Here is a 12,988-nt window from a genome sequence, read left to right as displayed (position 1 = left end):
CAGTCGAAGGCAAACCCAAAGGCTGCACTGTCCCCTCCTGCCCTCTCCTTTTCACAATCAGCCCACAGCGTCTTTGGAGGACAGATAAAAGAGCAGACAGTTCAGATGGCTCATCCTGGCTAGTCCCCGCCATCCAACCCCAATGGCAGAGCCCCCGTCCAGGTTCAGAAGAAGGAGAATCCTGTTCTTGACACATTCATCAGTATAAAGGACCAGCTGGACCAGCTATGGTTTGGGAGCTAACTTCCTACCAGCCATCCAGCTGCCCACAGCCATGCCAGGGACATAGCTCTAACCGGGACCCCAGTGCTGTCAATCAAAAACATCACCGCCCACTTCACACCACCTCAGGCACCGGGCTTCTCTAAGGCAACCCATCCTACCGAACAGAAATCATGCCAACACTTGACGTCACCCACTTTGTTTTCTCCACACTGTGCGCCTAGGATTTCAGAAACACGCCTTACCTTCCGCGCCCCCGACAGCCTCTTCATCTGTTAGGGATCCTTTTTCTCTCCCACTCAATAATGCAGATGTCACTGGAGCAGGGATGAAACCTAGAGTGAAATTTTGAATTAATTATGTCTTTGGACCTAGAAGGCATTGCAAGGTAAAGTGAATTCTTTCTAGAACCTTGTGGATTTTTCTCCTTGACCTCTGAGATCTTACTTTTCCACTCTACAGGACATTTTTTTTTTCCCTGCATTAGCTTCACTAGGTAAGAAAAAAAAAAAGGAAAAAAAATATTTCTGGTTGTGGGGGAGAGGAAATAAGCAAATACAACAGGCCCCCTGGCCCTCATCTGGTCCAAATCTTCCCCTCACAGGATGTAATGTGTAAAAAGCAAGAAAAATACTCCCTCTTCCAATGTTCGGCAGGATTTTGCCTGCAAAGAAAAGAATGTCTGCTTACTCTGTGGGTTTTCATCTGCTTTTTAACTCACATGTTGCCAAATCACCCTGGCCCCCCAATCCCATTTCCCCCCCTCCCCGAAAAAATCCAGTGCTCAGCAGGGCTAGCCACCAGCGAGGGGCATCGTGGAGCAGCCCAGGGGCTCTGTCTCCACCACCCAACACCAACACCGGCCTCTTTGGCACAAAGGATTTGTTCTAAGCCTGCACGATGACTTCTGCAGATTTCTTTGCTGAAGACAGGCTAGGGGAAAGCCAGGGCCCCCAGAGGATGTGGGGCGCCCCCGAGGGTAAAATGCGTGGGCTCAGCAGCCTTCACTTCCAGGCCTGCGCGCTCACCCCCTGCTTCCCGGCACCAGGCGCAGATGGACCCGCGAAGAATGGGCCCCAGTCGCTGCAACAGCCCTAACGATGCCTCTCCAGCGCTGGGAAGGGCAGCCTGCCCTGCTAGACCAGCTCCAAATTTATTTCCAACAACCCTCCCTTCTGTAGTTCTTCAAATGAAATCCTTCCTCCCGATAGTGCCTGATTTTCACCTAAGGACAGAGGCTCTCTTTTTTTAATTATTATGTTATTTTTTGGCTGCGCACGTGGCATGTGGAAGTTCCCAGGCTGGGGACAGAACCCAAGCCGAAGCAATAATGGCAACCCCTTTTTTATTTAATTGGGGTATAGTTGACTGACACAGAGGCTGTCTTTTAAGAAAGGATTCAAGAGTTCCCTCCTGGCACAGCAGAAAGGAATCCGACTAGGAAACATCAGGTTGCAGGTTCGATCCCTGGCCTCGCTCAGTGGGTTAAGGATCCAGCATTGCCATGAGCTGTGGTATAGGTTGAAGAGGCAGCTCAGATCTGGCATTGCTGTGGCTCTGGCGTAGTCCGGCGGCTACAGCTTCAATTAGATCCCTTGCCTGGGAACCTCCATATGCTGCAAGTGCGGTCCTATAAGACAATAAATAAATTTAAAAAAATTAAAAATGATTGAAAAGGCCTGACTGAAAAGACGGCAGAGGACTCACCTGATCCGCGCCTCCCCCTCTGGATCACCTCCCCCCCCCCAACTTCCTTTGCTTTTCCCAGGATTTCTCAAACACTTACCACCCCCACCAACCACCTCGCATGCTCCTTGGCATATCTCCTCCCCTCATTTGGGGGATGGGAGGACCGGGAGGGGGCTCAGAGCCAGGGATTGAATCCCAATCCACCTGCGACCTGTGCCACAGCTGTGGCTCTGCAAGGGCTCCTTTATTGCCTGCACCACAGCAGGAACTCCTGGAGCAAACTTGGTTTGTCTTTTTAGCGCCACACCTGTGGCAAATGGAGGTTCCCAGGCTAGGGATCGAATCCAAGCTACAGCTGCCAGCCTACACCACAGCCAGGTCAGATCTGAGCTGTGTCTCTGACCTCCACCCCAGCTCAGGCAACGCTGGATCCTTAACCCACTGAGCGAGGCCAGGGATCAAAGCTGCAACCCCGTGGTTCCTAGTTGGATTCCTTTCCGCTGCGCCACCACGGGAACTCCCCACAAACTCCTGTTTCATGCCTGGGCCACACAGCCTCTTGAGGGCCTCCAGAGCAAAGCTCCCTCTCATGCTGGCTCCAAAAGATCCTTCCACCCAGCCCCTCACCACTTGCCACAACCTGCAAGGCCCCACGTGCTCTATCCACCCTGACCCGCCCCCTCCTGACCTTGCAACCTACGGCCCCTGCTGTTCCTCTAACAGGCTTTCTACAGGCCTCAGGACCTTTGCACTGGCTGTTTCTGCCACCTGGACTACCTTCTCCTGGGGTGTCTGAAATTCTGGCTCTCTCACGTGATAGAAATTTCTGCCTGAAAAAAGCCCTCCTGAGAAGGGCCTTGCTCATAAAATACCCCATCACGCTCTGGCTGCTTTGTCCCACACCTGTTTTATTTTTATTCATACTTTTTTTTTTTTGCTACCCCATGGCATATGGAGCTCCTGGGCCAGGGATTGGATCCAAGCCATAGTTGGGACCTACGCCACATTTATAGCAACCCCAGATCCTTAACCACTGGGCCCGGCCAGGGATTGAACCTGTGTCCTCATGCTGCAGAGATGCTGCCAATCCCATGTGCCACAGCAGGGACCCTCTATCCTTGACCAAGCGCTCGTCAGCCTCCTCTGAGCCCTCTTCTCAAGGGGACCTTGACCTTGACCTGCCATCAGCACAGACTCCGGCAAAGTCATCCTCTACCCGCCAGATCTGACCAGGGTCCGCATTACCCAGCTTGGATGCCTAAGCCCCTGGCCCACCTTTGGCAAGAGTCCTGGTTTAGCAGAAACCCCCTACCCTCGGCTCCCTCATCCCGGACCCTCTCCCCCTGATAGTTGTTGTAAATGCCCAGCTGTCTTTGATGGACTCAGAGTTGAACTCACACCTGCTCTCCTTTAGCGTTTGTCTTCCATCAAGGCTTCCCTCCCATTTCAACAGGTGCCTGACACTGGCCAACATCACAGAATCTTTCTGTTCATCTTCTCCCTCCACCAGACTCTAAGCTCCCTAAGGGCAAGGTCTCTATGTTTTGGCTCTCCTCCAGCTTCTAGACGACAATCGGACACACAAGAGACCCTCCACGGGTTTTTGTTGCAGATACAAATCCAGCGACCCCACCCCCACCCCCGCTTTGTGTCTTGGTCTCAGGTTACCTGCCACCGCATCTTGTAAGTCATCTTCCGGACCCTGACCTTGCCCTAGCCATGATCAGAGTGGTCACAGGGCGTCATCCTCTAGTTGAATGTGGACTTTAATTTCTGTCTTCTACAACATGCAGAATAAAGCCCACAATCCATCGCGACCATGTGCTCTCGCTCCCTCCCACACTGCACAGCGCCCCCTCCAGTCTGGAGTCTCTCTACCTACAGGCGTGACGCCTCTGCTTAGCTGGCCCCCCTCCCCCTCTTCCCAACACACGCACTGCCTAACCCTTGGCAGGGGCCTAATTAAACAGGGGGAAGAGAGTTCCTGCTGTGGCACAGCAGGTTTAAGAACCCAACTTCAGCGCCCACTAGGGTTGCTATGGAGGTGCAGTTTGACTCCAGGCCAGCGCAGCAGCCTAAAGGATCCAGCATTGCCACGGCTGCAGCTCAGATTCAGTCCCCGGTCTGGGAACTTCCAAATGCCACAGGTGTGGCCATGTAAGAAAAACTTTAAGGCGTCCCTGTCATGGCTCAGCGGAAATGAATCTGACTAGTATGCGTGAAGACGCAGGTTCGATTCCTGGCCACACTCCGTGGGTCAAGGATCCGGCATTGCCGTGGCTGTGGTGTAAACAAGTAGCTACAGCTCCAATTCGACCCCTAGTCTGGGAACCTCCATATACCAGGGGAGTGGCCCTAAAAAGACACAAATATAATTTAAAAAAATAAATAAAAATGGGGGGGGGAGCCACGGTGGGGCTGAGAGCCAGCTCTCTGCTCTCCAAAAGTGAGCCCAGCTTTGCCCTCACCTCCTGCTCCCTCCACCCCAGGAGGAAAGACCGGCTGCCCTGCAGGAGGCCCATGGAGTCCACAGGCCAGCTGCTGTCACCTCACCTCTCCACACCCAGCAAACTCATGAGGCCAGTGCGGGGCGAGGGAGCCGAGCCCTCCTGCTCGTAGCGGCAGTTCTGGAAGGCTTAAGAGGTCATGAGGCCCAAAACCACGGCGGGAGAGCCAGGGCCCTGGTGGGTGGTGAACTCTGGAAAGCTTGGGGAGAGAGCGTGGGGGCAGGAGGCTGGCCAGAGAAAGGACCCAAGGAGGTTTCCACATAAAAGGAAAAGGAGCCAGCTCCTCCTCGGCCCTTTGAGCCTCTCAGAGGAGAGCAAGCCCTCAAGTGTTTGTCAGAAAGCTAATCCGATTTGAAAATGCTTTGAAAGCGCTGGAAGAGGAAATTCCGACTACTGACCCCCCCCCCCTCCACTGGCCGGCAGCCTAAATGCGGCCACCTCCCCGCTTTCGGCCTCCTCGGAGAATGCTGTTCCTACAGAGATGCAAAGGATGGGGGGGGTACCTGGGCAGAAGCGGGAACACCCCTCGTCCACCTAGCAGTCCGCTGAGGGCTACTGACCCCTCTTCCTGCCAAGAGAGCAGAAAATGGCCCGGCCTGGAAAGCACAGACGCCACGCAGCCTCCACTCACACCCTCTGTGTCTGCAAGATATTGAGCTGCCCTACCCCCACCTCCGAGGAAGCAATTACCTGCCCATCCCCCACCCCTGCCTCTTCTCTGGCCAATTCATTCCCTGGCGGTCCAGGTGAAATGAATTTCCACATAGGTAGGTCCAACAGCAATCAAAGGAAAAAGGAACCCTTCTCGAATTCTCCGGATTCTGGTTCTCTCTCCCTCGGACAACTTCCCCAGATGCTGTCACCTGCTGTCATCATGCTACGGTGACCAAGCATCCCAGGTGGCCAGGGAGTGTCAGGGATTTAGAACCAAAAGTCCTGCATCCCAGGATGACAGGTTAAACCTACCTCTGCAGCCCCCCACCACCAGCCCTCCTCGCCTCCCATCCTCACGGGTTCATGGAGCACTGGTTTTGGAAAGGGGGGCTTCCTGGTATTGCTCCCTAATCCGGATGCCCTTGTGGGGTTGTAGAGGGAAGGAAAGTGGAGAATCTAGATGTTGAATTAGTTTCCTTCTACAGGAGGCTTTAATTTAGAAAGAGGAAAATAGATACGAATCACACGAAACACGCAGCACTTTCTGTGCTGTAGGTAAAATACCTTGTTTGATGAATCCTGGGCATTTGGTACCATTTCCCAGACTGGGAAACTGAACCCTAAGGGTTGGGGTCCCGAGAAAGGCAGGGACACCAGGTCTCACAGGCTCATTCACTATCTTCACCTGCAATCCCTAAACATGAAGAGTTTATTTTGATCGCAGAGGATGGAAAGAATGGGAAGCTACTTAGGCTGGATTGAAAAGGCATACATTCACATAAGTGGAGCAATACATGACGAAAGCAGGATTGTGAGAGAAAAGGGAACTCTCCTACCCTGTTGGTGGGAATGTAAGTTGGTGCAGCCACTGTAGAAAACAGTATTTGAGGCTTCTCAAAAAACTGAAAATAGAACTACCATAGGACCCAGAAATTCCACTCCTAGGCAGATATCCAGAAAAGACAAAACTAATTCAAAAAGATCATGAAGGAGTTCCCACTGTGGTGCTTTCGAAATGAATCGGACCAGTGACCATGAGGTTGCAGGTTCGATCCCTGGCCTCGCTTAGTGGGTTAAGGATCCGGCATTGCCGTGAGCTATGGCGTAGGTCGCAGACTCGGCTCCGATCTGCCATTGCTGTGGCTGTGGTGTAGGTTGGCAGCTGCAGCTCCGATTAGACCCCTAGCCTGGGAATCTCCTTATGCCGTGGGTACGGCTCTTTAAAAAAAACAACCCCAAAGATCATGCACCCCAATGTTCATAGCAGCACTAGTCACAAGTGCCAAGATATAGAAGCAACCTAAGTGTCCATCAACAGGTGAATAAAGACGATGTGGTGTATATACACCATGGAATGTTAGCCATAAAAAAGAATGAGATTTTGCCACTTACAGCAACACGGGTGGACTCGGAGGGTCTTACGCTAAGTGAAATAAGACAGAGAAGGACAAATATTGTATGATATCACATGTGGAATCTAAAATAGACAACAAAGGAGTGAATATAATAGAAGAAAAATCAGAGAACAAAGAGGGGAGGGGGGAGAGAGAACGGGAGGGGCAAGATAGGGGTAGGAGATTAAGGGGTATAGACTCCTGGGTATAAAATAAGCTACGGGGACATATTACTCAACAGGGAACATAGCCAATACTGCATAGTAACTATACGTGAAGCATCAGCCTTTAAAAAAAAGGTGAATCGCTCTAGCGTACACCTGCAACTTATGGAATAGCGTACATCAACTATACTTTAATTCTTTAAAAAAGGAAAAAATAAATTGTACAGAACCTGAAAGAAAGAAGAAAGAAAGGAAGGGATTTTGAGACTGTGACCACAGATTCTCCTGTATACATAGGACCAATTGTTGCCATGAGAAGAGAGCCAGGTTCACAGACAGCTATGGCACCACAGTCCTGGTGCAGTCTCACCATGTAAGCCCCTAATATTGGCCCTTCCCCATCTACCCCTTCCCCCCCCCCCGCCCCAGTGATGGCCAGATGGATCCATTCAAACTCTGATTCGGTTTCTCCGACCCTGACAGCCCCCACAGCTGCCCTGAATAACAAAATCCAGAAGCCTCAGCCTGAGTCTCATCCTTTGCCTTGAAAAAACAAGCGGAGGCCAACATCACAGGGTCCACTTTGGCAGAAGAGGTCACAAACCTTGCTAAGCATCCAGGCTGTGTGACTTTATAATCTCCCTTGTAAGAATTTTCCCCCAAGGAAACGGTTGCATCTGGCTGTACTGGAAGCAAGAGGGTGACATGTGACACATAACGGTGTTCATACCTGGGTGTATCTCAAAACAGTGAACCCGAAATCACGTCCGTGACTCACAGTGAAGAAGTGGTTCACTCAACTCCGATGCAACTGATCTATCCACTCAACAACCACTAAAATGTATGTTTATTAGTGGAAAACAGCTTGGACCTTGCCTGGGCTGCCATGTCAAGTGAAACAAGCAAGAAATACAATTACATAGTTGGTGGGATCAAGGCCAAGTGAGAACAAGAGCACTGCTTACAGGGAAAGGACTGAGAGGAAATGAACAAGATGAAAAAGAACTGACACTGAGCAAGCATCCTGCTAACTGCTGTACCTTCTTTTTTAATCTTCACGGTGAGCCTACAGGTTAGAAACTATTTTTAGCCTCATTTAACCAATGAGAAAATCGCAGCTCCAAGAGGATAACGAAGCCACCTAATGGTTCCCACAGCTGATGGGGGAAAGAAGGGATATGAACTGAGATTTGCCAGATCCGGGGCCGGCGCCCTTACACACACGCACACACACATGCACACACTATACCACGCCCAAAAGCAGGCAGCAGATTGATTTGGCTGGGGGAAAGGCTGGCAACTTTTTTGTCCCTTTATGTCCTACTTTCTTCATTTTCCAAATGGTCTCTATTAACCATTAGGTTTTTGGGGGTTTGGGTTTTTTTAATGTTTTATTTCGCTTGCAAGGGTTATACAGGCATCTTCTTTGATCTTAAATGCCATCCTCCCCAGTTGGGCTTCCTGCTCTCCTTCTAGCCACATTTCTCACTATTTCTTTCTCATAGTCATTCAGTCCCCAAGCTAAATTATTAGGGGACAGGGTCAGATCCACAAGCTGGAAAGAACAGCACAGGGGGCAAGGGACATGGAAAAGGTTGGGGCAGGGGAGGGCTTGTGGGGCGGGGGGGTGGCAGCAGACCTGGCACATGGCCACTGGAGAACACACACATGGAAAGCCATGCCCACCCCACCCAAGTCCAGGGGAAATAAAGCGTGCATGGAAAAGCACCAGCATCAGACAAGAGCAACAGCAGAAGGACCTGCAGCCAGAATCCGGGCTCCCTCCCGCTTTCAGGGCCTCCTGGCGGCACCACTCCAGGGAATATCCAGGATGAGAGGCCGGCCGAGGGGGAGAAGGAGTGCCGCCCACACCTGCACGGCTTTCTGGATCAGGCCTCCCCTGAAACTGTCTTCAGTTTAAGGGAGACGGCAGGCTCTTGAGGAAACAAATTACAGACAAGTTGGCTGCAGCGAAGCAGTAGCAGCACAAAGTGTGAAGAATCCCAACAAAGGTGCTCAGATTTCACTCACTTTTCTCAACCCCTGCACACGGGTGGGCTTTCCAAGTAAGGAAGTCACAATATTGCTGGAGGAAACAGAATCCATAGGAGGAAGTTTCTCAACAGTAGTTCTCCACCCTGGGCCAGGGAGTAGGGGTGGGAGAGCTGTTTAAAATGCAGCTTTTCAGGAGTTCCCTGGTGGCGCAGCAGGTTAAGGGTCAGGCATTGTCATGGCTATGGCACAGGTCCGATCCCTGGCCCCAGAATTTCCACACGACTTGGGCACGGCCAAAAAAAAAGTCATTTTAAATAAATGAATGAATTACATGCAGATTTTCAGGCTCGCCCCCAAACATTCTGCTCTCATAGATCCTGCTCAGGCCTAGGAGTCTGCATTTCAATGAGCATTTCCCCTAAGTTGCTGTTAGGCTCTACTCACCCAGAAGCTCTGACTTACAGAGTCTTGGCGCTGGACAGACTGACAGATGGGGCATATTTCTTTTAAAAACATTACAAAGAGAATACTGGGAATTTTTTAAATTATTTTTGCAGTCTGTCGGTAAGACAAATGATCTCAAATAAAAAGTTTAACATGTACATATATATTACACAAGTAATATATGCCTGCTGTAAAATATTGGTAATAGCCCCACATTAAAGGGAGAAATATACATGCCTGTTCCCAGCGCCACCACCAGCGCTCACCCAGACTCCAAACTAACCCCTGTGACCAGTTTGGTATGTATCCAGCGAACGAGTCAGACTTTCGGTGTATCTTCATTTATTAGCAATCACTAATGCCTGCAAGAAGGTGATGAAAATATCCTCAAAATTGATGGTCAAAGTGTAAATTAATACAGCTCTTTGGAAAAGCAGTTTAGCAATGTGTAGCAAAAATCATAAAAATACTTGGTGCACCTTGGAGTTCCCATCGTGGCTTAGCGGTTAGCGGACCCAACTAGGATCCATGAGGTTGCAGGTTCGCTCCCTGGCCTCGCTCAGTGGGTTAAGGATCCGGCATTTCGGTGCGGCCCTAAAAAGACAAAAAGCCCCCCCCAAAAAAACTTGGTACAGCTTAAACTTACATAACGTTATATGTCAATTATATCTCAATTTTTAAATTTCAAATTTAAAAAAGACCGTAAAAACTTTCATACATGCCAACCTACCAATTCCTTCTCTGGGAATTCTCTCCAAAGAACACCATTCTCCTGGAAGAGGATGCAACTTTTTTTTTTTTTTTTTAATTTTATTGTGATAAGAACACAACAGGAGATCCACCCTCTTAACAAAAAAATTTTTTTTTCTTTTTAGGGCCACACCTGCAGCATATGGAGATTCCCAGGCTAGGGGTCTAATCAGAGCTACGGCTGCCGCCGGTCTACACCACAGCCACAGCCATGCAGGATCCAAGTCGCGTCTGCGACCTACACCACAGCTCACCGCAATGCCAGATCCTTAACCCACTGAGCGAGGCCAGGAATCGAACCTGAAACCTCATGGTTCCTAGTCGGATTCGTTTCCACTGTGCCACGATGGGAACTCCATTTTAACAAATTTTTAGTGTAGAGTATGTTAGAGCAGACACTTGATACCGTAGTTCAGCGGATCTCTAGGGTTTATTCATCTTTGACTGAAACTTAATGCTCATTGACTGGTAACTCCTCTCCCCACCCCCCCCGCCCCAGCCCCCTCCATCCCTCTTCCACTGATTCTATGAACTTCACTAGTTTAGAAACCCCAGGACAAGTGGAATTACGTAGTATTTCCTCTTTCTGAGGATGGCTTATTTCATTTAGTGTGATGTCCTCAAGTTTCATCCATGCTGTCACATATGGCAGAATTTCATCCCTTTTAAAAGCTGAATAATGTTCCATTTGTGCATATCCCACCTTGATCCATCCATCTGGCAATGTACATGTCGACTGAGTCCGCATCTTGGCTTCTGAGAATAATGCTGCCACAGACACAGAAATACTACTATCCCTTCAAGATCCTAATTTCAATTCGTTTGGGTAATTCCCACAAGTGGATCCTATGATAATTCTACTTTGATTTTTTTTTCTTTTTTTTTGCTGCACCCACAGCATGCGGAAGTTCCAGGGCCAGGGATCAAACTCATGCCACAGCAGCAGCGCAAGCTGCTGCAATGACAATGCTGGATCCTTAACCCACTGCACCACAAGGGAATTCCTATTCTGAATTTGAGGCTATGCCATACTGTTTTCTGTAGCAGCAGCTGCACCATTCTGCCTTCCCACCAAGAGCGTCCAAGGTTCCAATTTCTCCACGTCCTCACCAACGCTTTTCTTCGTTTTGATTTGTTTTTGCTTTTGAGGACCACACCTGTGGCATATGAAGTTCCCAGGCTAGGGGTCAAATCGAATCGGAACTACAGCCATTGGCCTGTGCCAGAGCCACAGCAACACCAGACCCGAGCTGTGTCTGGGACCTACACCACAGCTCACGGCAACGCTGGATCCTTAACCCACTGAGCGAGGTCAGGGATCCAGTCCACATCTTCATGGATCCTAGTCAGGTTCGTTAACCACTGAGCCACGAAGGGAACTCCCATCTTGGTTTTTGATAACAGATGTGAGGTGGCAGATGTGAGGTGCTATCTCATTACGGTTTGATTTGCATTTCCCTGATGACTGAGAATGCTGATCATTTTCTCACCTCCCAGTTGGCCATCTGTAGGTCCTCTTTGGAGAAATGTCTTTGCCAGTCCTTACACCATTTTTTAATCGGCTTATGACTTTTTTTTACTCTGGTGTTGGAAGAAGAGTGCAATCATTTAAAATGACAGCACGAAGCAACAAGGAAGGCAGTGGAAAAAGAAAACAGGATATAAACATTTTATAGGATTACTACTGACAACCAAGTTGTTTTTTGTTTGTTTGTTTGTATTTTTTTGTTTGGTTTTTGGGGGTTTTTTTTTTGTCTTTTCTAGGGCCACTCCCGTGGCATATGGAGGTTCCCAGGCTAGGGGTCTAATCAGAGCTGTAGCCGCCGGCCTATACCACAGCCACAGCAACACGGGATCTGAGCCGAGTCTGCAACCTACACCACAGCTCATGGCAACGCCAGATCCTTAACCCACTGAGCAAGGCCAGGGATCGAACTCACAACCTCATGGTTCCTAGTCGGATTCGTTAACCCCTGAGCCACGACAGGAACTCCAATCAAGTTGTTTTTTTAATTTAGTTTTGTTTCAAGAGATAAAGGAAATAAACCTAAATTGCTAACAGTATGTTAGGGAGGTAGTATCGTGGTATCTGAGTGATACTTTTTCTCTCTTATTTCCTCTGTTGAGCGGCTCAGCAGCTAGGAATTTGCAGACAGACAGACCTGGGTGAGAAATTCACCTCCCACTGTCCACGTGTATAATTCCCGGGGCTTTCGGTAAACGCCCTGAGCCTCAGCTTCCTTATGGAGATCATATTCCCTCAGAGCTCCCATGTGGCTCAGTGAGTTAAGAGGCTCAGTGAGTTAAGATCCAGCACTGTCACTGCAGTGGCTTGGGTCACTGCTGTGGTGCAGGTTTGATCCCCGGCCCAGGAACTTCTGAATGCCGTGGGTGCAGCCAAAAAAAAAAAAAAAAAATCCCCTTAAGTTGTTTCAAGAATTAAAACAAGAAATTACATGGAAATACAGGGTGCTTCTGACCTGACACAACCAGTAGAGCTATTATCTACATTCTCTCTACTCTCGGTCACATTTCACAAGTCATACTTAAACACTGGGGTTTTTGGAGTTCCTGTCGTGGCTCAGTGCTTAACGAATCCGACTAGGAACCATGAGGTTGTGGGTTCGATCCCTGGCCTTGCTCAGTGGGTTAAGAATCCGGCATTGCCATGAGCTGTGGTGTAGTTCTCAGACGTGGCTCGGATCCCGCGTTGCTGTGGCTGTGGTGTAGGCCGGCAGCTACGGCTCCAACTGGACCCCTAGCCTGGGAACCTCCATATGCCATGGGAGTGGCCCAAGAAATGGCAAACAAACAAACAAACAAAAAAACACTGCTATGTTTAAGGGAGGATTAAAATTTTTTCTTTCTTTTTTTTTGAACGGCATGGGGAAGGTGGCAGCGCTGAGCCACAGGAGACCTTTGAGGACTAAAATTTGGACAGCCCTTGTTTTCCCCATCAGCCCCTCTCCTAGGCCCCTGCGTGGTTTAACTCCGAAAGGAATGCTGTACCCAGAGCTTTACAGTGTGACACGGCGCCAGCCCCCGCTCCCTGAAATCACGAGGGAGGGTAAGATTTGCAAACTGTGAAGCACCTAAAAAGGCAATGCACCCCCTCAGTCCACCTTTACGGGATGACCCTGCAGGGACCATGTTTAAACAAAGTCCAGGT

General features: G+C 49.6%; 1 long non-coding RNA gene across 2 annotated transcripts in view; it reads right to left on the bottom strand.

Moving 5' to 3' along the window:
* Window positions 1-472: 472 nt before the first annotated feature.
* LOC125126472 (uncharacterized) overlaps window positions 473-12,988 on the bottom strand; it is a 57,046-nt gene continuing 44,530 nt past the window's right edge. The window contains exon 4 of one of the 2 annotated variants that reach the window (XR_007134637.1): window positions 473-557. This is a non-coding gene — a long non-coding RNA (uncharacterized LOC125126472). Of the gene's footprint in view, window positions 558-9,621; window positions 9,664-12,988 lie in introns of those variants that run through there. The other variant, XR_007134638.1, reaches the window with a different exon arrangement.

The sequence above is a fragment of the Phacochoerus africanus genome, chromosome 4 (assembly GCF_016906955.1).
Source record: "Phacochoerus africanus isolate WHEZ1 chromosome 4, ROS_Pafr_v1, whole genome shotgun sequence".
Classification (NCBI taxonomy): domain Eukaryota; kingdom Metazoa; phylum Chordata; class Mammalia; order Artiodactyla; family Suidae; genus Phacochoerus; species Phacochoerus africanus.
Note: the sequence above shows the minus strand (reverse complement) of the source record. Positions and strands in the feature narration are given on the sequence as shown.